The sequence below is a fragment of the Perca fluviatilis genome, chromosome 23 (assembly GCF_010015445.1).
Source record: "Perca fluviatilis chromosome 23, GENO_Pfluv_1.0, whole genome shotgun sequence".
NCBI lineage: Eukaryota > Metazoa > Chordata > Actinopteri > Perciformes > Percidae > Perca > Perca fluviatilis.
Window position 1 is genome coordinate 28,252,310 of NC_053134.1, and position 25,348 is coordinate 28,277,657.

Sequence of the window (25,348 nt, forward strand, 5' to 3'; positions counted from 1 at the left end):
AAAGTTGTTCACATTAGTGTAAGTGGTGAATCTAGAGTTGGGTCACATTGGGTCCCATAGGCCACGTCCACTTTGACCCCTCGGTACTCCATTCTAGGGATGGCCTCAGGATTGCCCCCAGATGGTACGCATCAAATTTCGTATAAATCGGATGAGCCGTTTATGAGATATAAACTTTTTTTTAGTTGTAGCGCCCCCTAGTGACCAATTTTCGTAAAACGCATGAGGTACCTCCAGAGGGTCATGGCAAAGAATAATCTAAAGTTTGGCGTTGATAGCATTTAATTTGGCTGAGATATGGCAAAGTTGGTGTTTTCATAGGTAGCTACACAAATTAGTTTGTGCGTTATATGCGCAATTTTGATCGTACAAAAATTCCTTTTATAACTTTTTGTCAGGTCAGTCTGGGATGCTAGCTTCCAAGTTTCGTGCAGATAGGTCACACGGTCTAGGAGGAGTTCGAAAAAGTAGGTTTTTACGGTGGCCCTGAGAGGCCACAGCACGCAACAATAAGACAACACGTGCAAATAAGACAACACGCACTAATAAGACAACACGTGCAAATAAGACAACACGTGCAAATAAGACAACACACACTAATAAGACAACACGTGCAAATAAGACAACACGTGCAAATAAGACAACACGCACTAATAAGACAACACGTGCAAATAAGACAACACGTGCAAATAAGACAACACGCACTAATAAGACAACACGTGCAAATAAGACAACACGTGCAAATAAGACAACACGTGCAAATAAGACAACACGTGCAAATAAGACAACACGCACTAATAAGACAACACGCGCAAATAAGACAACACGCGCTAATAAGACAACACGTGCAAATAAGACAACACGTGCAAATAAGACAACACGTGCAAATAAGACAACACGCACTAATAAGACAACACGTGCAAATAAGACAACACATGCAAATAAGACAACACGTGCAAATAAGACAACACGCACTAATAAGACAACACGCACTAATAAGACAACACGCACTAATAAGACAACACGCGCAAATAAGACAACACGTGCAAATAAGACAACACGTGCAAATAAGACAACACGTGCAAATAAGACAACACGCGCTAATAAGACAACACGTGCAAATAAGACAACACGCACTAATAAGACAACACGTGCAAATAAGACAACACGTGCAAATAAGACAACACGTGCAAATAAGACAACACGCACTAATAATACAACACGTGCAAATAAGACAACACGCACTAATAAGACAACACGCACTAATAAGACAACACGCGGCAAATAAGACAACCGCAGCGCCAAATAAGACAACACGTGCAAATAAGACAACACGCGGCGCAAATAAGACAACGCGCGCAATAAGACAACCACGCACTAATAAGACAACACGCCAAATAAGACAACGACGCCAAATAAGACAACACCTGCAAATAAACCACAGCGCACACTAATAAGACAACACATGCAAATAGCCCACACCACAACGGAAGTGTTTCCAGGCGACACTTTTAAGTGATGCACATGTGCCTCAACCATTGGCTTGCGGTACATAGACAGACCAACAACAGGACAATTTTAACAATTTTTCGCCATTTTATTCATCACTAAATTCACTTCTGAATACGTTTTGGGCGGAAATGAACTCTTTAGATTTCGAATATAGGCAGTCTTGCGAAATCGTTGCCGAATTGACAATTTGTTTCAAAGTTTTCGAATTGAGGAGCTCCATAAAGTGACGCGAGCCAGCTAAGCCTGCGGGCGCTAGCTCGTCGCTCAGACAGTCCTGCTCAGAGACCCCGCTCTAAGATGGAGGTCTCTCAGGACGGCTCGTAAATAAAAGAGGCTTTTATTTCGCCGTTGATGGATTATTTGTTTAAGTATCACAACACATGTCCATTTTAAGAGTAACCTGTGGTTAGCTGCATTTTCGGAGTTAAACTCCACAAGCGCTTGCAGGCTTAACAACCTCGCTGGCCGGCCGTCTCACACACACACACGCACACACACGCACACACACACACACACACACACACAGACACACACACACACACACACACACACACACACAGACAGATACAGATACATAATAATAAAATACTGAGCACCCTACTTGTGCCAGACTGCCAGTAGGCTACATTCATTTAAAGTTAAACATTGCAGTTGGCGCTGAGTGGAGCGTTGGTGGCATTGATTCTTAATTTCCCACGAAGCTGATCGGTTGTCAGTTAAACTTCTCATCTCCAATCCTATCTGTATTTGTGAGAAGTGGCGTTGTCCTGAGTTGAAAGCCTATTTAAATTCTGAAAGGCAAACCTTTTTTTTTTTGAAGGGCGTGCGCACGTGAGCACCCACGGGGAAAAACATAAATCGGCGCCTACACACACACACACACACACACACACAGCCATAGCGCGCGGGGGGGGAGATACCCGTTTCTCTTCAGGAGAATTGTTTAAATTATTTATTATTAATTAATATATTATTAGCTTTAATTTTATTGTTTATGGTTTAGCTCTAACACCCCTAACTTATTCAAAAGAGTGGAACATGATCCGACTAGTGTATTAGTTTATGTCAGTTTAAATTATAAAAAGAAGTAGGCCTATGCACTGGCGTGTCCTAGGTGTCCCTATTAGTGTTATGTGGAATTATCATTTATATATTATTGTAGTGCACTGTAAATGCCTAGGGACAACAGATGGAAATTAGCAATTCAAATTATAAAGGTTGGTGTCTCCCCTTTAGTCTACATAACATGTCATAGCATGTTACCACTTTATGTACAACTGTTCATTTATCATACAGACTGAAACTCAACTTCTAATAAATCAGAAAACAAATACACCAACAAAAAAGTATGAGCTAAATACCAAATCTAATGTATATAGCCTATGTCATAATTTAAACAAGTCTCCCGCATCTGCCTGCTGCGCTCTGGCCGTGTGTGTGTGTGTGTGTGTGTGTGTGTGTGTGTGTGTGTCTGTCTGCATAGGCGCGGATTTATGTTTTCCAAAGTGTGTGCTCACGGGCGCACGCTCTTAAAAAAAAAAAAAAGGAGTCAAAAATTGTTTGCATTTCAGAACGTTAGGAAATGGACAGCGGCCGACGCGAACACACACACCTATTAACTCGATAATAAAGCCGTAAAATAGGCTTTCAACTCAGGACAGCGCCACTTCTCACAAATACAGATAGGATTGGAGATGAGTTAAACTGGCACGTAACCGCGATCAGCTTTGTGGGAAATTAAGAATCAATTCCACCAACATAACCAATCACACCATGACAGACACTCCACTCAGCACCAACTGCTATGTTTAATTTTAAATGAATGTAGCCGATTGGTAGTCTGGCACATGTAGGGTGCTCAGTATTTTATTATTATGTATCGGCGAGTGTGTGTGTGTGTGTGTGTGTGTGTGTGACGGCCGGCCAGCGAGGTTGTTAAGCCTGCAAGCGCTTGTGGAGTTTAACTCCGAAAATGCAGCTAACCACAGGTTACTCTTAAAATGGACATGTGTTGTGATACTTAAACAAATAATCCATCAACGGCGAAATAAAAGCCTCTTATTTACGAGAGCCGTCTGAGAGACCTCCATCTTAGAGCGGGGTCTCTGAGCAGGACTGTCTGAGCGACGAGCTAGCGCCCCGGCAGGCGCTAGCTGGCTGTCGCGTCACTTTATGGAGCTCCTCAATTCCGAAAACTTTGAAACAAATTGTCAATTCGGCAACGATTTTCGCAAGACTGCCTATATTCGAAATCTAAAGAGTTCATTTCTCGCCTAAAACGTATTCAGAAGTGAATTTAGTGTTGAATAAAATGGCGAAAATTGTTAAAATTGTCCTGTTGTTGGTCTGTCTATGTACCGCAAAGCCAATGGTTGAGGCACATGTGCATCACTTAAAAGTGTCCCCTGGAAACACTTCCGTTGTGGTGTGGGCTATTTGCATGTGTTGTCTTATTAGTGTGTGCTGTGGTTTATTTGCAGGTGTTGTCTTATTTGCAGGTGTTGTCTTATTTGCGCGTGTTGTCTTATTAGTGCGTGTTGTCTTATTTGCACGTGTTGTCTTATTTGCGCTTGTTGTCTTATTAGTGCGTGTTGTCTTATTAGTGCGTGTTGTCTTATTAGTGCGTGTTGTCTTATTTGTACGTGTTGTCTTATTAGTGCGTGTTATCTTATTTGGGCGATGTTGTTTTAGCGTATTGTATGTACTGCGTGTTGTCTTATTAGTGCGTGTTGTCTTATTTGCGTGTTGTCTTATTTGCACGTGTTGTCTTATTAGCGCGTGTTGTCTTATTTGCACGTGTTGTCTTATTTGCACGTGTTGTCTTATTAGTGCGTGTTGTCTTATTTGCACGTGTTGTCTTATTTGCACGTGTTTTCTTATTGTTGCGTGCTGTGGCCTCTCAGGGCCACCGTAGGTTTTAGAAAAATCACGATTTTTCACGCATAAAAGTCTAGGCGGAAATGGGCGTGGCCTATATCACGTGATTTAGTTTGATCCAGGAAACGCGTGGATGTATGGTTTTTGAATGTCGGATGTACGGTGTGGGAGTTATAGGGCCAAATGCGTTTCTGTCTGCTATAGCGCCACCTAGTGGTGGAAATGGGTATATTTTTGCGCCTGAGGTCCTTGCAGGGATTTGGACCAGTCCTGAAAATGGCAACTCCCCACCATGTACGGTTTAGGCTGCAGTCGGAGTTTTAGGCGGAGAAGAATAATAAGTAAGAAGAAGAATAATCCTTAGAAAAACAATAGGGTTCCAAGCTCCGTTGGAGACGTGAACCGCGTTGCCTTGCAACACGCGGTTCCCATGCCCCCTCGGGCTTGGACCCCTAATAAAAACCCTTAGAAAAACAATAGGGTTCCACGCTCCACTGGAGCTGTGAACCGCGATGCCTTGCATTACGCGGTTCCCATGCCCCCTCGGGCTTGGACCCCTGAAAATACTGACATAAGCATTGTTGTCAGAAAAGATAGTATTTCAGCTTAACATGTTTCCTTAATATCTGATGAGGCATTGGTGTCATTTTTGGATTTATTACAGTACAAATATTACATATTGGCCCTTAAACAGTTATTAATGCTCTTTGGTAGACTTATTGTTAAGTAGAGAACATATGCACCTTAACTAACAATTAATTAACGTATAACAATACTGAATAAGCCTTACTAAACCATAATTAAACAGTTATGAATGCTCTTTGATAGACTTATTGTAAAGTTAAGAACATATGCTCCTTAACTTACACTTTATAAATGCATAACAGTGCTGAATAAGCATTACTAAACAATGATTCACAGTTCATTAGTACTCTTTGACTTAAACATTAACACAACTTTTAAACATTAGTGAAACATTGTCAATGTGAAATCAAATCTTCATGACAACCTTCTGTTATGCACACAAAATGTAAACAAGGTTTTCATTTGATTCTGAGTTTGAATCAGTCAGTTATCATCTTTCTTTCCACTGAAACACTGAAGTTTGAGTCCCGTATGGAGATTACACTGGACATTTTTCCGCTCTTGTCATTTTCACTGTCATGTCTTCTGGATAGTTTTCCTCTCTTGAAACTTAACAAACCAAGTGGGATATATCAATTTCTTTTAAATGCATGCAAAAGCTACGTATACAAGGATTGATCGTTAACTAGATCAACGTCAAATCTTAACACATATTGTACACTCAAATGACAACAAAACATGATAGGGCAGCCTTAATGGTACACACTCTACCTAGTGAGTGGTGAGCTACCTTGACGATCATGATTATCCATTATCTAGATTGTGTCCAGAATATTAATGCATTGATGCATCTGACAGCCAGCAATCACAGAATTCAAATGTTTATAGCTCACAGTATACTATGGACCATACATAATCATTATCATAGTGTAGCCTCCCCGGCTGAAAGATTGTCTTCAAGGATGGGTAGTTGATTCACTCTCTATGCAGAAATCAACCTAAATTAAAAGCCTAATAAAATATTAAATTAAATATGAAATGATTCTCCTTTGAACCTTCTGTCACATCCAATATACCGTAGTAATTGCATTTCTATCTCTCAAGTTACACCGTTTCATGTAGCTAAACAGGCTCATTAGTTAATAACTGTTTAGTTATGGTTTAGTAAGGCTTGTTCGGTATTGTTAAATACTTAATTAAGTGTTAGTTAAGGTGCATATGTTCTCTACTGTACAATAAGTCTACCAAAGAGCATTAGTAACTGTTTAGTTATGGTTTAGTAAGGCTTGTTCAGTATTGTTAAATACTTAATTAAGTGTTAGTTAAAGGTATTATGGAGGATTTTCTTTTTCCGGGTGGATCATCAAGACTATTGGTCCTCCTAGTTGTCAATCATTCTGGTGATATGTTTACGTAAGGCCGTTGTACGTGCTCGTCCCTAGGTAGTTTTCGCTTTCTGCGCATGCGCACTTTCAGGTGTATATGTGTGGTGAGCATAGGTAGTGAGCTACGGTTTCAGCCATTCATTGAAGCTCGCAGTTCTCACCGTGTTTTTTCAAAATGTCTGAGGGTCGCAAGAGAAAAAGTGTCTAGGAATTGTATGACAAGAAGAGAAAGGCCTCTGAAGAAAGAAACAAGACTGGAGTGTTTTTGGGAGAATATTTCAAACGCTGGTGTGCGCTAAAAGCACAGGTTGGGCTTCCCACTGATGCCTCAGTCGCGAAGTTTCTACTCAACAGGTAAAGTTTGGCATGCTATTTGGAGAAATCCATTAAAAATCACTGCTAGTAAAAGTTGATGTAAGCTATGATTAGAGATGCTAGCCCTGGCACAAGTCACGCACCGCGCAGACACGGTAAACATCTCCATTTGTGAAAAAGTGCAAATCTTCTTTGGGAAAGTAGGCTTGTATGAGCCATGCCGACAGCAACTTGTAAACAGTGCACTCTCGTGCACACGTTTAATAGGCGTTCCCTCTCGGGAGCAGGTAGAGTGTTGCGCATGTGCATTTTTTCAAAAAGTGGAGAGGGCGGTTCTTTTCTAAAATTCGGGATAATCCTCCACTATACCTTTAAGGTGCATATGTTCTCTACTGTACAATAAGTCTACCAAAGAGCATTAATAACTGTTTAGTTATGGTTTAGTAAGGCTTCTTCAGTATTGTTAAATACTTAAGTGTTAGTTAAGGTGCATATGTTCTCTACTTTACAATAAGTCTACCAAATAGCATAAATAACTGTTGTTTTGTAAGGCTTGTTCAGTATTGTTAAATATGTATCTAAGTGTTAGTTAAGGTGCATATTAGGGGTGGGACGATATATATCGTTTATGATAATATCGTCATTGTTGTGGTAACGATGTGCAAAATGACATTATCGAGTATTTAAATTACTTAGAAAAAAACACTTCAAAACATGCATTGGAACCGACTGGAACGCTACACATTCACTCATGTCAACAAATATGGCGGCGCGCTATTGTGCAGCGGCTACTAGCTCTCCTGTCGGTATATATACAAGTACAGCCACACTGAACTAATCAGTATAGGACTACGATACAACACAGCCGTTACGAGAGCCTTCCAGGCGGCTCATAACATTCCGGAGAACATAGCCAGACCGGGCGCTGCGTGGGTTGTTGTCCGCATCTAGCACGCCGAGCTAGCTACCGGCAGGATGAGAACATAACTCCGGCAAGACCGAGGCGGAGGACTGCATTTTTGTGCAGAATGAATGGAGTACCAACTGCAGGATCGAGCCCTGTCGGTAATATACAGGCCATTTTATTTACCACGAAAACAGCACACTGCCATCTACATAGCCCCCGATGCTAACGTTAACACAAGTTTGGCTCACTGCTTACCATAGTGGACTAACTCCAGCGCGATCATCTGGAGGGGATACATATTATAGCAGGGGACTTTTACAAGGCGTCCTTAAAGTCTGTACTCCCCAGCTTTTTCCAGCATGCAGTTTGTGCTACTAGAGGGAAGAACACACTAGACCATGTATACTCTAACATAGCATACAGAACTGCGCCTCTACCTCACCTGGGCCAGTCCGGTCACATCCAACTACTCCTGATCCCAGCATAAATCCCGGTCAGAAGGACTATACAGCCAAGTAGAAGGACTATCAAAACGTGGCCTGACACTGCCCTATCCCAGCTCCAGGACTGCTTCCAAGGACATGGTTGTGTGCAATATGTTACAGAACACAGCCCTTTATTATTATGATTTAATCTTGCTTGTATGCTGCACAATTTACATTACAACAGAGGTGTAGAACTGAATGTTTACTCAGAGTTCAATGTTCCTACACTAGTTCAATTAATATTAGTATAGTATTCGTATTTTGTCTTTAAATTGTTTTTACTTGAATACTTACATTTTAAAGAAAATAAATAAGAATTGTTTTCATTCAACATTTTGCCCATTATTATAATCAGTGATTAAGTAACTCAGACTTTTAAAAACACAATTTTAAAGGATATCGTCTAATTATCGTTATTGTCAAAATCTGCTAAAATATCGAGATATTATTTTTTGTCCATATCGCCCACCCCTAGTGCATATGTTCTCTACTTTACAATAAGTCTACCAAAGAGCATTAATAACTGTTTAGTTATGATTTAGTAAGGCTTATTCAGTATTGTTGTACATTAAGTGTAGTTAAGGTGCATATGTTCTCTACTTTACCATAAGTCTACCAAAGAGCATTAATAACTGTTTAGTTATGGTTTAGTAAGGCTTGTTCAGTATTGTTAAATACGTATCTAAGTGTTAGTTAAGGTGCATATGTTCTCTACTTTACAATAAGTCTACCAGAGCATTAATAACTGTTTAGTTATGGTTTAGTAAGGATTATTCAGTATTAGTATACATTAATCAAGTGAGCAGTTATGGTTAAGTAATGATTATATAGCATGCAGAATAATTTATATAGGTTAGGCTTTAAGGCAATTTCTACATGAAGACAAAGGAACAAGCAAACCTCTGCATGGAGACTATGGAGTTGTTTCACTGATCTCACCCTTACCAAAAGTAAGTCATATGTTGGAGGATGGACACATAAAATGAAAAAAGGTATGTGGACAACCATAACCCTTAAATAAACAATAAAAAGACATACATGCTATCAAACATCTTTATCAACCACCTAGTAATATTATGAAATACCTTGATTAACATCAACTAAGGGTTTACTTGTTATTAAGATACTATTGTTAAAATGTACCTAATGTTCAATATTGTATGATTAACTGGCAAGTGATGCAAGTGATGCTTGTTCACTAATGGTAAAATAGACATCTTAGTTAACTGTTATTAATAGTTAGTTAAGGTTGTTACTGCTTTAACTAATAGTAAAATAGACACCTTATTTAACTATTATTAACACTTAGTTAAGGCTTTTTTCTGCATCAAATAATGGTAAAATAGATACCTTAATTAACTATTATTAACAGTTAGTCAAGGCTTTTTACTGCATTAAGAAATGGTAAACAGACACCTTAGTTAACTGTTATTAACAATTAGTCCAGACATTAACTAATGGTAAATTAGACACCATAGTTTACTGTTATAACAGTTAGTCAAGGCTTATTACTATATTAACTAATATTAATATCGACACCTTAGTTAACTGTTGTTAACCGTTAGTCAAGGCTTAATATTGCATTTACTAATGATATATATGACACCTTAATTAACTGTTAACAGTTAGTCAAGCCTTCTTAATGAATTAAAGAATGGATATAATAGACACCTTAGTTAATTGAGATTAACAGTTAGTTAAGGCATTAACTAATGGTAAATGATGCATGAATTAATACCTTAGTTAACATGAACAAAAATAAGCATTGTTGATAAATGTTTAATAGACACCTTAATTAACGGTTAATGAATGCTTGTTATTGTATTAAGTAATGCTAATTAATGTAGCCACATTGTAAAGTGTTACCCATTCACTGGTAAAGACTGTGAGATGTGGTTGAAAGTTGCTTCCCTGCTGCAAGAGGGAATAAGAAGGGTATGCACACGGCAAAATCAGTCTCTCACAATCAGCTGCATGTGACTTTGACTTTTGTCTAAGAGTGTGTCTGAGAGGGCCAAGTGCAAAAGAAGTCTTCATTTCAAAAGGAAGCAAATGTTTAAGCTAGGGCTGTCAATTGATTAAAATATGTAATTGTTATTGATCGCAAATTAAGCACACATGTTTTTTTCTGATATCTGATATTTTCAAGTGTGTAATGCTCTCATCAACATGGGAGCAGAAAAATATGCTTGCTTTATGCAAATGTTTATTATTATTGCAACAATAACAAATACATATACATATTTTATATATATATATATATATATATATATATATATATATATATATATATATATATGCTGAAAGCATAATAGGGAAAACTCAAGTCCATTAAGCAACAACAGATGGGCATATTGACCTGAATGTGACATTACTTGGTAATACTAACACAATTTAGTAGCCCACTTTACACCTGTAAAGGTTAACTAAACATCCCATTTTTTTAAGCAGCTCAACACAAAACAATGGACCTCGTGCTTTATAGCAACAGACAATTTAATAAAGGAAAATAAAGACTTACAAAAACATCCCTTTCTACTAAGTGGGATCAAAACAGGGTGAAACAAAAAATAAATTAAAACAAACACATAAATAAAGTGTGAGAGAAAACCGTGATTGTTCGGTGGAGGCTAGGCAAGGCACATGCTCAAATGGGAGTCCTGGCCACTGCAGTCATGTTGCGTGCAATATCAAAATACCTCTCCTCTATCTTCAGTCAAAGCATGCGACCGTAATTCCCACTGTTGATCAAAATAATTGGCTGTGACCCCGAGGTAACTCAGCGGCACGCTGCAACGCTTCCTGATTTCCCAAACTATGGAACGGATCGAGGGCCAAATCACAAAAAAATCTATTAAAATCAAAACAATTACTGCCATTAAAAGCAATTTGTGTTAAGTTGTTATTAGTGCATTTATTTTCACAGCCCTAGTTTTAACCAAACAAGACTAATGAATAGGTTTTATAATACATACACAGGCATCTCTCTCTGCTTTGACACACTAATGCATACATTTAACTAACATGCAAATGTGAGAGCTTACACGCACGCACGCACACACACACACACAATGGCCCAATCCCAAAGTGAGCCCTGAGGACTAAGGACTAAGGACTCACAGACTTAATTGATCTCCGGTACTAAGTGAGTGAGTGTGTGAGGCCACGTGGGCTCAGATAGGTAGAACTGGGATCGGACAGCACTTCACGAGATCACATTACCTTGGCGACGTTTAATAACAAAGATGTTGCTGACACTTGCCGGTTTGGGAATTCTCATTTTAAGTTTGTTGCTTTCCACACGGCCAAGGCTCAGGAGACGGCTGCCTGATTCCAAACTCTTGTTTTACAAGCTGGACAACAGGTTGTTCCGTTCTGTCGTGCTGCTGTTTACCTTCGTAATTTCCGGATTTCCCTATCGTCTCTGCGGTAAACGTCACAACGCTTTGAACTGTGGGTAATTCCCTTTGGTGAAGTTTGCATCGATGCAGACTCACGGAAAGGGCTCGGTAAGTGTGTACTCAAACCCTCAAGCCCTTTGAAATTCCACATTGGGACAACCCTAAGCCCTTACGAATTTCGCGAGAACGTGCACCAAAGTCCGTCAGTCTGTGAGTCCGGACTTTGGGATTGGGACACACACACACACACACACGTTAATTGAGGTTATTTTTCTTTCCACAGGAACACTGTCTCACATGTATGGTGTATAAACACGAGGTTGCCCACTATAACCAGTGTTCAATTGTACACACACCTGACACTAAGAAGACCAACATTAAACACAACTTTTTTTCCATTCCTTTCATCCACCACATTCTGTTCATCACTGTTAAATTAATCATGGGCCAGGAATGCTACCACACCTTCTGTATTCATGAATTTGCTGAGGGTAACCTATTTTCAGCATTCACTCGACACCACAGCATCACCCAGAGCAACATGCAAACATGAAGCACTTAACGATGTGCTCAGTGGAATTATAGGAATAGGTCCTGGCACTAGACACAAATAGATAGACTATATGTACTATATGTAGACTAGGATTAAAGGGGAACACCACCAATTTTACATGAAGGTCAATTTACTTGAGCTGTATAATATCTTCTGGATCTTATGTTAAGTCTGATGAAATAACTCTGATGAGGAGGTGATTGAAAGATGTCAGGTTCTACAAAAATATGCTATTGGTTTTCGAGGCTTGATCCATACTAGGGAAGTAAGGATATCTATGTCTCTGCTGCTTTGACAATTCATTTTTTTGGCTGAACCGTGGTCCAGCAGAACCTGCCGCCAGCCCTACAACCTCGAAACTTTGTCAATCACACATGTACGGCAAAAGGAAGCGAAAGATAAACTACTCAAATAACTTACACTGAAGGCTTACACGTTATGAAGAAAGGAGAAATCTTTTATAAAATAGAACCATCTCAAAGTAGCTCAAGGAACTTCATTCACTTTCAGTTTCCCTGTTTCAGTTAGCCATGTGGATTTATTGCTGGAAGTGGGAAGAAGGGGGTTTGTCTCAGCCAGTAGCCTGTTCAGCAGTCGCAGCCCCCTCACTCTGACATCTCTCCATTAGTGCATGTGTGTGTGTATTTCAGGCCTGTGTGTTGTGTGTAAAAACAACAGTGAGAGTGTAAATTGTAATTTCCCCATTGGGGATAAATAAAGAGTATGCATTAAATAATTTCAATTAAATTTATATCTATATTCACAATATAAATAACTGTTCACTATCCCTGTAACAATTTAGCCATGACTAAGCATCTTGACCATACACAGTCCAGTCATATACTAGGTTTTGACCTAGTCTTGTAAAAGTATCCTTTTGGAATTTATACACCTTTTTATTAGTTAGTCCCCAGCAGAGGGATGGCAGAAAGAGACGAGGAAAGCAACAAAGCTCCCCAGCAGGATTTGAACCAGTGGCTTTGTGGGTTATGGTCCAAGCACCTTTAACCCCTTGGCCATTTATTTTTTCCCTCTGTCTTTTGTGAATTCCCTAACTTCATGGAATTACTCGCTGGTGTAAGTTATATACTACCAGACACTAGGATGGTATGGCTGTTTCAATAAGAAGGAAATAAAAGGGGGTTACCATGGCAATACACAGAAATGACACAGGGTAACCTCTTGTTCGCACGGACGGGCTCAAAGTCTGTCTCCATAACAAATGTTGTGACAGTTGAGCATGTCATTTAAATACTTAACTCTGATTGGGCAATTACTTTCTCCTTGTGCTACTATAAAGCAGTTCATTTTCCAGCAATGTACAGTAATTTCATGCATGGTTTATTTTCCGTTAGCTTGTAAAAGTTCTGTCATAGAGAATTGAGAAGCCGCTGACAATCCACTATTATTTATTATATTTCTTTTAGGAACATTTTTTGAGTCAATCAAAATGAACATTATTAGTTCTTACCTGCTTGTCCCTCCTGTGTGTTAGAGGACATTTGAATATACCTTTCTCAACTTCCCCAGGTCACACTGCTTGGAGACGTTTTTTGTCTTGAGTTGCATTTGGTGGAGCCAGGTTGTTATTTTTAGGCTTCATTCACCCTATCACACCTCCAGTGTTGAGTCCATATATGTGAATGAGTAAAGGCAACAGAGAATACCACAGCAATAAACCGTATGCTGGAGCCAGATGAGCCCCTGTAAAGGTGCACATAGTCTATACCCTTCGCGTTCCACTTCTGGGATTGCTCCGGTGCTGCTGGAAATTCCGCCGGATGCATGTATTTTCCATTTCCTTCCACTTTCTTTGTGTTGGAATTTTAAATTAGGTAGATATATGAGGACTATTGTTGACTGCTCCTCAGATCTCTGCATGGTAAATTGAGACAGCTAGCTAGACTAGTTTTCTCTCCTACAATTATTTTGCATTGGCTCTGTGCGTGATTTAGCACCGCCCATGCCGATTTTGATTGGTTTAAAGAAATGCCATTAAACCAGAGCACGTTTTTCTCCCATCCCAGAATGCTATGTGGAGTAGCCAGAACCTCCTTCAGCATGCTTTGGAGGAGGGTCTGGCAAAGCAAGACTAAAGGGGCAATAAGCCCTGTTGTGCCATATAATAAACAGAGAAGCTTTGAATCCATATCTGGTTGCTTTCAGGGTGTGTGACAGACAGCTGTCATCTTATTGGTTGTGCTTTGAAACATCAGTGATAAACAGATCAAAGTTAAAAACGACTGCAAAATATGAGCTACGCTCAAGGTAGCGCCACCACAAGGTTTAGCATCTTAACTCTCTTCATTGGAAAACAATGGCTCAAACTGGTGCAAACTGATTCTTCATCTTATTGTGTATAAAGAGTTACAGTCAAAAGAAAATCCAATCATTATCTAAAATTGGTAGCTGCTTCAGTATGTTGTGGATAATTGAATTCAACCTTTGAAATGTTTTCTCAAGTCATCTTTTTGGGCAGTGACAGTTCTGTTTTGCTGCCACTTTGGCAACTGCCACTTCTTCTCACAACTAAGTCTGAGTGAAATTAAAGGCTGTCAGACATTTCTGGTCCTTAAATCTACTGGTGTGATCACACAGTTAAATATCTCCCTTTAACAATGGTGTCAAACAAAGCCATTTTCCAAGCAGTCTTATTTTTATTGTTTTATCTTTGTTATGTACCATTTACCCCCAATAATCTGTGTTGATGTGAGTGACAACAGAAATGGAAGCAGAGAGAGTAGAGTTCTGGGCAGACAAAGGGAAACAGAACCTTATCAGTGAACAGGGACTTGGCTTGATATAATTTTGAATGACATAAGCAATACTTATTCATCACTGGTGTGATGAAGTCTTCTCACAAACTTGGTGAGCTGGAACGAGTGCCATACTATTGGTTACTATGGTAGCGTAATCTGTAACCCATCTAGCATCCTGCAGCCTCAGGCCCTCAGGCTCCTGCAAACAGGGGCTTTTCCCTCTCAGTTGTCTTTCCTTAGTGTCAAAACTCATTTAGAGTGATCATTTCGTTATAGTACTGTACCTTGCCATAAACTGAATAAGCTGTCAGTGTGTGTGTTTGTGTGTGTGTGTGTGAGGCTTGTGCAAAATTCAGAATTTCAGAATTGGCCTCCATTCAATTCATGAATTGGAATTTGAATTGAATTGACTCTGCCCCACAGGAAGTTGAATTTGAATTTGAATGACAGGAAGTTGAATTAAATTCATGGCAATTCAAGAAATTCTGCACAGTCACACAACAGAAAGAATGTGTTGAATCTCACATATGTTAGGAAGGTTACTTTGGAAATGTAATTGCTTACTGTTATAAGTTACCCATTATAATTGTGGTTTGGATTACTTTATTTTGATTACTTTATCAATGCAAAGCAATATTCTTTTAATTTGATTAATAACGATGAATTACACATTTTACCTCAGTAATACAACTAAATACAATTAAATTAATTTTGTAATTTAATAACATAATTTAATAACATAATTTCATAACACGTTAACTAGTCACTCCTCAACCCTGCATACATTTTGTTCCAAAATATAGATCCCTCTTTAAGAGAACAAATATTTCTATTAAATCCACAATTGACAAGAACTGTTTTCTTGATTTACAATAAGTAATAAGTAAAAAGTGTGCTTGCATGGTTTTAAACAAATATATCCAGTGTTGGGGGTAACTCCTTACGAAGTAATGCCATAATATAATCACATTTGGCTGTACCTGAGTAATGTAACACATTAATCTTACTGTTACTGTTGTGTTGTGAGTTGAAGGTGTGTTTAAGCTCTTTATGAGCTTTATGCCAGGCTCTTGCTGTGTTGTGCTACAGTAATGTAATGAGTAATGAGTTAATATCCATAGAGAATAACAAGTAATGTAATGCATTATGTTTTTGTTTTTTTTAAGTGAATGTGTATTGCACGTTATTGAGTAGTGACCACAACACTGATGATATCAAATATCAGTAGCATAACACCATAAAAAGATGGTTTTCAAAATAAACTGTCTGTCTGTTAACTTACTTGTAGATGCCTTTTGAAATTTGAAGTAGCCTTGAGTAGCCACAGACTGGAGCACTACAGTGCTTGCATATGGCTCTGTGGTTTCCAGAGGCCTCATGTATAAACGTTGCGTACGCACGAAAAGCTTGCGTATGCAGGTTTTCACGGTCACTTTGTGATGTATAAAACATTTACTTGACGTGAGAATGTGCGGGCCGTCAGGCAAACTGTTGAGCAGTCGTGAGAATGTGCGGGCCGTCCGCAAAGTCTTTTCTGGCTCTGTAACGTAGCGAATTCTAACTGAAAAGTGTCGAAAATCACTAAACATTACAAAATAAAGTTTCCACTACAGTTACTGGCATTCGTCTGTAACGTTGTCTATGAAAAAAAATATATATATATAAGATATCCGCTGATACTCCATAAAAGTTTGATCATTTATGTGGATAATGTTTCACATCTTTCACACAACTGTTTAATTCGCAGGCTACTTAATTTCTGTTAAACATGAGGACGGAACATGATTGATAAATCCACTTAGGAAATACTTTCAGTCATCCTCTGTATTTCCCATAGATGAAATATCTTACTCGCGGAAAGTTACACAGAAAATGCAGTAGTGTTTGTGAGTCTTTCGTTGCTTAGGCTTAGACATCCATGGCGCACAGGAGGCGGGACGCACGGATCCATCTCCCCAGGAACAAACGCTGTGTCGGGGGGACTAACTCATGTGATGCGTCATTAATCCCGTGGATGATTTGTAGGCTATAAAGTGAACAAACAATGGGCCGTCTTGACTGTCTTAATTCTGCACATATTTCTGTTACTGTAGTCCTATTTACTATTTCATTATTTCATCCATGCGTGGCACAGCGGATCTGTGCGCACTGTCCCCTGCCGTGGAGACGCTGGCCTCACTAACATCTCCTCCTGAGTCAGGTCTCCCTCGCGCTGGACTCAGTTTCACTGAGCTACTAACACTTAATAAATAAAATAAATGGCATTACATCAGTGAGTTCAAACTGCTTATTATGCGCAGTGGCGGTGCGTGGCAAATTTGACCGAGGAAGCCAGTGAGCTTATATGTATACTTGCTCCATCGTATGTCTGACAAATGAGCTTTGTTTCAGGATTGTAGTTGGCAAGTGCCCGCATCACCACAGCAGTTATGGCTTCAGCATCTCGTTCAAGGCTAACATCAAAGAAACCAAGAAACCGCTCACATCATTCCCTTTTTATTTACGTAGCGGTAATTAGTCTGCCGTGGGCTACTGATCCCGAAACACCGGGAAATAATAGACCGTTATCGCTATTCAACCAAGATACATTTATTTCATACCCATACTGTCAAGATGAAGACAAAATATCTCTATTTATTAAAACAAAGGCACTTCGTGGTGTCAAAACAGTACTAAGGCTTCGGTAATAAAACTGGAACACAGGTACACACACGGACGCTCCATAAGCAAAAAAACAAAAACAAGAATAAAGTCCAAAATCCAAGACAGAACAGACCAAGCACGGGTAACGCAGGATATCGGCACAAAGCTACCACAATGGTACGGAATATGCCTACTACAAGCTCAAACACTGAGCCACAAAACACAAGGGTATAAAACACGTCACTGAATTATATTAAATCAAATCAAAGTGAAGCCAGTCAGTCCTGACATAAACACTGAAATAGAGAAATGCAGCCTTAAGTTTTTGTAGCCCAGCAATAGCAAATTAAAGGCATAAAGATATTAGGCCTGCGTGTTAAGCTGGGCCTAATAATTTTATAGCAATACGGTAGGATAATTAAAAATCGGTGTGACCTCATTCTGGTTTTCCAATACGTAGGCTAAGTAGGCTTTACACAAGTGTAACAAAAACACAATTATCTCCAATAATTCGTATAAACTACCAGTTGAACTGTTACTGAACAATTGATAAATCATGCCAATTTACTGCACGGCGGCAGCATAATAATAAACCAGCCTTATTACCTTGTGTTGCAGTCATAACACTAAAAAGAAATCCTCATCTCCAAAACGTCTAGCAGGAAAAGTGTGAGCCCGAGGCTGGCAGCACTGAGTTGACGTTGATGTTCCCTTTGCGGCTACCCTGGTGCTGCTAGCTTGGTTTACAAGATTAGCTCCCTCGTCGTCTGTTGCTAGCAGGGTCGCTACTTCATTCAGTTACAGTTCCTGAGTTTTCTGCCTCCGGTCCTTTACGCTTTTTAGCTTGTGGTTAATCTATAAAGAAATCCAAAATGCACTTTTGTGCCATGGCTAGCTAGCTAACTTCTGTACTGTTGACCAGCCGGGAAAGTTTCCACAACTATCTTCACCACTCAGGAATGAGCGTCAGAGCGCCGGGGCGCTCTCGCCATTTATCAGTTGTATCTCCAAGCAAGTTATAGTAATTTTTAACAAGAAACTCAAGATCACCATCCATTGTGTAAACTTGCTGTTAACTGACTGTTAGCTCAGCTGACGGACGCCAGTCGGCACCGCTGCGTAGTAGCGTACTGTTACCATAGTTACGCATCTGTCTGAGGCATGTGATTGGTGAGAAGCCAGGTTCAACCTGGCTTCCCTGGTTTTTTTATTTATGATAAATTGACCATTCAATGTCGAGCTCGGTCAAACCTAGCTTCAATCTGATTGGCTGAAAATATTAATTTTTTTCTCTAAGGGAGGCCAGGAAAAGCTGGCCTCCTTTGAGCGTTCGTAGCAGTTTACTGGTCACTAGACAGAGCACAGACAGGACTGCACCACACACACAGTGACAGAGGGGCGCTGTTTCGCTCTACCAGCTATAGAAGAAAATGATAATGGAATGTTTTGATTAGGGAAATTTATAATTCCTACGATTAAAAATATAAAACATAATTTAAAATATTCAAATATATTTTAAATTATAACATTTATCGTAATTTTTTTTTTTTATTTTATTTAAAAATAAAATTTATTTTATATTTTAAATTATGTTTTATATTTTCATGGGGAGGCCAGGCTTCCTTTGGCCTCCTAGAGAAACCGCCACTGATTATGCGTAATTTGGACTGACACTGAGATGTATGTTGTTCTGTAAGTGGTGTGGCGCTGCCACTATTCTCTTGCTTTCCACTTCGACATTAAACTTTATTTTTTTATTATTCTGCCATGGTTCGGTGCATTCACCGCCCGGTTACCATTTGCCATTCTGGGCATTTTCTTTTATTGCTTATCCAAGATGACAAACCTCCAAACAGAAATTTTTTTTCTCGCCTCCACCTCCACAATCAGCACCTCAACCTCAGTCAGTGAAGTTTTTCTTTTTTTTTTTCGTCTGCAGCGGGATAACCCGTTGTGATTGGACTAAGAATGGCGTCGGGGGCGCATTTATAGTAATTTCCATGTTCATTTATGGGAGGAGGCAAGGCGGGGTCAGTCACTCATTCATGTGCGCTCAATTTCACGTGGATTGTCATGTATAAAAGAAAGGTGCGCAGGACCTGGCGTACAACCGGTTTTATACATGTGAATATTTCTGTGCGTAGGTACTTTTCAAGTTTTGGCCGTACGCCATCTTCTGGTATGAAAGCTGCGCAGTCTTTTATACATGAGGCCCCTGGTGTTCTTGGTGGAATTGTTTCTTCAAAATGAACTAATACAGATGACCTTTTAGGCCTGCTATTATTTTCCATGTCACTGTTATTACAGGTGTCAAATCTATAAACGTTTGTAATCTGAAGTTGTAAGAGACTTCTGAAACTTAAAAGTCCAGTGTTGACCATTAAATTGTGTAGAAAAAAAGCTTTCAAACAAATGTGCACCTCAAATTGTTTGGCAACCATTTTAAATACTTTAAATAATTCTGGGAAATGGAGTCATGTTCCATCATGTTCCACAAAATTACAATAAAGCAAACTAAATTATATGTTTTTGACATCAATTCAAATTCAATTCAAATTTAAGAATTTAATTGGAATTCTCAATTCAATTCTGAATTGTGCACATGTCTGGTGTGTGTGTGTGTGTGTGTGTGTGTGTGTGTGTGTGTGTGTGTGTGTGTGTGTGTGTGTGTGTGTGTGTGTGTGTGTGTGTGTGTGTGTGTGTGTGAGCATGGCAATATGTGGTCCTGGAGACACCTACTGCCTACTACCACAGTGGTGGTTATGAGTACTTTGGCAGGTGTTAATATTTCTGTACGTCTGTCTTTACAGGTGTGATTTTGTCCAACCACACAGTATTTACAATTTATATTTTTCTTATAAAAACAAACTACAAAAGACAAAAGGATATATTCAAATAAGTTTTGTATTCATTTTAACAATAAAAATTATTAAAAACAGCAAACAAAGATACAGTAATCAGACTGTCTGGACTGTTATGTGCAAGTGATCAGATTGGATTTGTGTATCATTATTTCTATCGTCCAGACATTATCAACCTTTTTGCATGGGTTGCCGTGGTGGAAACAACGTGGGCGTCAGTAACCGCATGGATACGCTGGTGATATAGCTTTTCAATGCGGAGGCATGAGCTAGCTAGCTAACTAGCCAGCCAACTGCTAAATGAGTTGTTTTACAACTTAATGCTTCATCCACATACTCCTGTCACAGCACAGGAAAGCACTTTGCTAACGCCTTACGAGTGACATTTTCTGTAACCAGTGTAGTATGAAAGTATGGCGGAATTAGCAAGCTAGCTAACTAGCCAGCCACACGCTAGTGGTGTTGGCGGTGCACAGAGCTTCAGAGAGCCAGGGATGTGAACAAACGGGGAAACAAAAACAGTGACACATCAATACTATGAACTAAGGGAGCTAAAAGTTAAAGTGAAAATCGATTTTCATATTAAACATCCTCCTAAACCGATGAAATCATCCTTCACAGCAATGTCCATTTTAAAATCAAAAAGTGCTTCTGCCTGGTGGTGGCGTAACGTAACGAGGCAGAGAGCCAGCTGCTAAATGAGTCAAATCAACTTCTTGCTTCATCCACACAAAGCACACTGCTATTGCCATGAGTGACAGCTTTATTCGGCTCATTTTCTGTGAACGATGTTGCGAGGGGGTAACGTTAGGGCGGAGTTGAACAGCGGGCTGAGTCTAACGTTAGCGGTCCGCTGACCCCCTGCCGCTGGGTCTAACGGAACTGTCCCTCCTCACTCCCTGCAACTCCGAGAACCTTTCCTCCCAGCAAGCTGCGACACAGTTTACAGCCCCACTGACGCATATTGTCACTATGACAACTAACAACAATCGTCATTTTGTTGTCTACCACTCAAATGACCACAGGAAACAGTTCAATGGCCTTTCTACCCATTTTATTTCTATAGTCTATACAATAAATTATTTCTGGATGTTATTCTTTTAACATTTTCAAAAAGATGATATAAACCTAATTCAAACCTGTCCTGCACCTGCAATTAATTTACAAAATGGAATCCGCCCTTAGGACCGAAGTGGGTCGCCATGCCAACACTCTACACTACATGCCTTGCCTCAATGCCCTGCCTTCTTCAATCAACAGAACTAATGACAGTCTAACTTAGCAACTACCTGCCCTTGAATTAGAAACACTTAAGGTGACAGAATGTATAAGGCCATGTATAAGGAAAACAAATACAAAATCAGAAAAGAGTTTGCACATGCACACAACAGTTATGTTTAGAGTACTTAATCCCATTGTATTTGTATTTATTTGTTTTCCCAGTTTGACAGCAAAGGATGTCACCTGGTTTAATTTGTGCAGCCTATTGCCGTGATATGTGAGAGTAAGTGGATTTTATAGTACTGCTTAGCTAATCAAATAAAAATGATCAATCTCCTATCTAGCACTGTGTAGTGTGTTGTAACATAATGGCCCTGATATTACGACCCCTGTGTACACGTTATGAATTCAAACATGCCAGTTTTAAATATATTGTATTAAGCTGTTCTTGTCTTTACTAAAATCAAAACTAATCAAAGGAAAAAAATCACGAAGGAGTAATTTCACATTTGACTAATAAATGGACGCGATGTTATTGCTGATGCTGAATCGCCTTTGGCATACATTACATTCATTACAAATTTAACTTTAAGTTAAAGTGATGGTTCGGAGTAATTTCACCCTAGGGTGGTTCGCACCTTGACCTCGAGCCAAACACCCCCCCAGAAGCTTTTTTCCCTTGTTATAACGTTGGTTGAGTTAGCGTTATCAGCTGGTTAGCTTAGTGCAGGCGCTAATAGATCCACGTTTGTATCTCATAAAGTACCCCACTAATACTGCCCGGAATGATACCAAACGTCTACATTAGTACAAATAGTTTCTGTACTTATAAAACAAGGCATTAGAAAGTTTGTAACTACACCAGAAGTACAGTATACTTAAATAACACTTGCCTGATGGATACTCCTCTTGGCTGCTACCGTGCTACTGAGTAGTGCAGTCTCCTATACCGGATCCTGACTACTGTGCGTATGAACATCACAGCAGGGCGTTGTGGGATGTAATGTGGCGCTGCAGAGCATGGGTGGATGCGGTGGACGCAGCAGGACGCAGCAGGACGCAGCAGGACGCAGCAGGACGCGGCCGGGAATTGCAGAGAATAAATTGAATTGAATTGAAGAAGAAACATAAGGACTCCGGGGAGTAAACTCCCCAGAGCTAGGTTAGTAACAAGCATTTCTGGGAGAGTATGCATACAAAAGGAAACAATTGGAAACAGAGATGAGAGAGCAGCTCAGTGTGTCAGAGGAAGGAAGGAACTTCCCCGGCAGTTTAGAATTATAATAGCATAACTAAGAGAGGCAGGTTAAAGAGAGGTGCCTGGTCGGGCTAGAACTCTCCCCAACCGGATCGGGCTGTACTGGCCTGCCTCCCTCTACTCTCGCTATATTATTGATTATATAATAAATAAAATAAAAAGAAAAAGGGGGTAAAAAAAAAAAGAGTAAATAAAACTATACCAAAAGAGGAGGGGGGGGGGGGCGGGACGCTGCAACTCCTCACTCCCTAACTATAAGCTTTATCAAAGAGGAGGGTTTGCAGAGAAGCCAATACAGGAGAAATATGATCTCTTCTCTTAGTTGTCGTCAGAACACGTGCTGCAGCATTCTGGATCAGCTGGAGAGTCTTAAGGGACTTATTTGAGCAACCTGATAGTAAGAAATTACAGTAGTCTAGCCTGGAAGTAACGAATGCATGGACTAGTTTTTCAGCATCGTTTTGAGACAGGATATTCCTAATTTTGGCAATGTTACGAAGATGAAAAAAGGCTGTTCTTGAGGTTTGTTTTAAGTGGGCATTGAAGGATATATCCTGATCGAAAATAACTTCTAAATTTCTGACAGTAGTGCTGGAGGCCAGGGCAATACCATCCAGAATAGCTATATCTTTAGATAATGGAAGTTCGGAGGTGCGTTGGTCCCATCACAATAACTTCAGTTTTGTTTGAGTTTATATATATATATATAAAATATATATATATATATATATATATATATATATATATATATATATATATATCTGGAAATTGTGGGTCATCCAGGATTTTATATCTTTAATACACGCTTGAAGTTTAGCTAACTGACCACTTTCGTCTGGCTTAATTGACAGATATAATTGGGTGTCGTCTGCGTAACAGTGATAGTTAATTGAGTGTTTCCTAATAATATTACCTAGAGGAAACATATATAAGAAAAATAGAATTGGTCCAAGCACTGAGCCTTGAGGAACGCCATGGCTAACTTTAGCGTGCTTGGAGGGTTTATCGTTAATGTTAACAAATTGGGATCGCTCAGAGAAATAGGACTTAAACCAGCTTAGTGCGATTCCTTTAATGCCAACTAAGTGTTCCAGTCTCTGTAACAGGATGGTATGGTCAATAGTGTCAAATGCAGCACTAAGATCTAGTAAAACAAGAATGGAGTCCTTTGTCTGCAGCAGTTAGAAGGTCGTTAATAATTTTCACCAGTGCTATCTCTGTGCTATGATTCTTTCTAAATCCTGATTGAAAGTCATCAAATAAACTATTGCTATGTAGAAAATCACATAACTGATTAGCAATACCTTCTCAAGGATCTTGGATAGAAAGGGAAGGTTAGATATAGGTCTATAGTTTGCTAAGACCTCAGGATCGATAAGATATAAGATATACTTTATTGTCCCCGAAGGGAAATTTGTTTTGGACTCTGTCCATTCTGCAGCGTCACAAAGACAACACACAATACAAAAAAGGAAACACAAAAAAAAAAGACAACAAATACAAATCTCTCAACACATGCTCTCTTGCAATACAAACATGCTTCCATATACATATAATAAGCATATTAACTACTCCTTTCATTGGCACATCCCATTAAACAACTCATCGGCTGTAGTCTCCGCAATAAGTGGGACACAGCCCTTGCACAGTACAATATTACAAAAATACAATATTGCACAGGTGACATATTGCCCCACCCCAATAGCCTACATATCACATAAATTCCACAATGCACTGACAATGCCCAGCCTCGATAGACTATGTATCGATGGTGGGTTTTTTCAGAAGAGGTTTTATCACAGCTATTTTAAATGACTGCGGTACATAACCTGTTAATAAGGACATATTGATCATATCTAGTAATGAAGTGTTAACCATGGGTAACGCTTCTTTGAGTAGTCTCATTGGGATGGGATCTAAGAGACAGGTAGATGGCTTAGCTGAGGATATCTTTAACATTAATTGTTGAAGGTCTATAGGATAAAAGCAGTCTAAGTATAATGTCGTTCTTTCTAGCGTTCCTGCGTTTAAAGATGAACCATTAGAAGTTGAGGGCAAAAGGTGATAGATTTTATCTCTAATTGTTATAATTTTATAATTAAAGAAGCTCATGAAGTCATCACTACTCAGAGCTAGAGGAATAGATGGCTCAGTAGAGCTGTGACTATCTGTCAGCCTGGCTACAGTGCTGAAAAGAAACCTTGGGTTGTTCTTATTTTCTTCTATTAGTGATGAGTAATAGTCTGATCTGGCCTTTCTTAGGGGCTTCCTATAGGTTTTGAGACTTTCTTGCCAATCCAAACGAGATTCTTCCACTTTGGTGGAACGCCACTTACTTTCGAGGTTCCGCGAGATTTGTTTTAATTTGCGAGTTTGGGAGTTATACCAAGGTGCTAGTTTCCTTTGCTTAATCATCTTCTTTTTGAGGGGAGCAACAGAGTCTAAAGTTGTCCGTAGGCAGGTCGTAGCACCGTCTACAAATGTATCAATTTGAGAGGGACTGAGGTTAACATAAAGGTCCTCTGTTATGTTAAGGCATGACAAAGAGTCAAATGCTGTTGGAATATCTTCCTTAAATTTAGCTAT

The 25,348-nt window shown here is 39.4% G+C and overlaps 1 protein-coding gene across 3 annotated transcripts in view; it reads left to right on the forward strand.

Moving 5' to 3' along the window:
* Window positions 1-25,348, forward strand: part of LOC120553593 (LARGE xylosyl- and glucuronyltransferase 1-like) — a 143,815-nt gene that overhangs the window by 102,578 nt on the left and 15,889 nt on the right. The window lies entirely within an intron of this gene.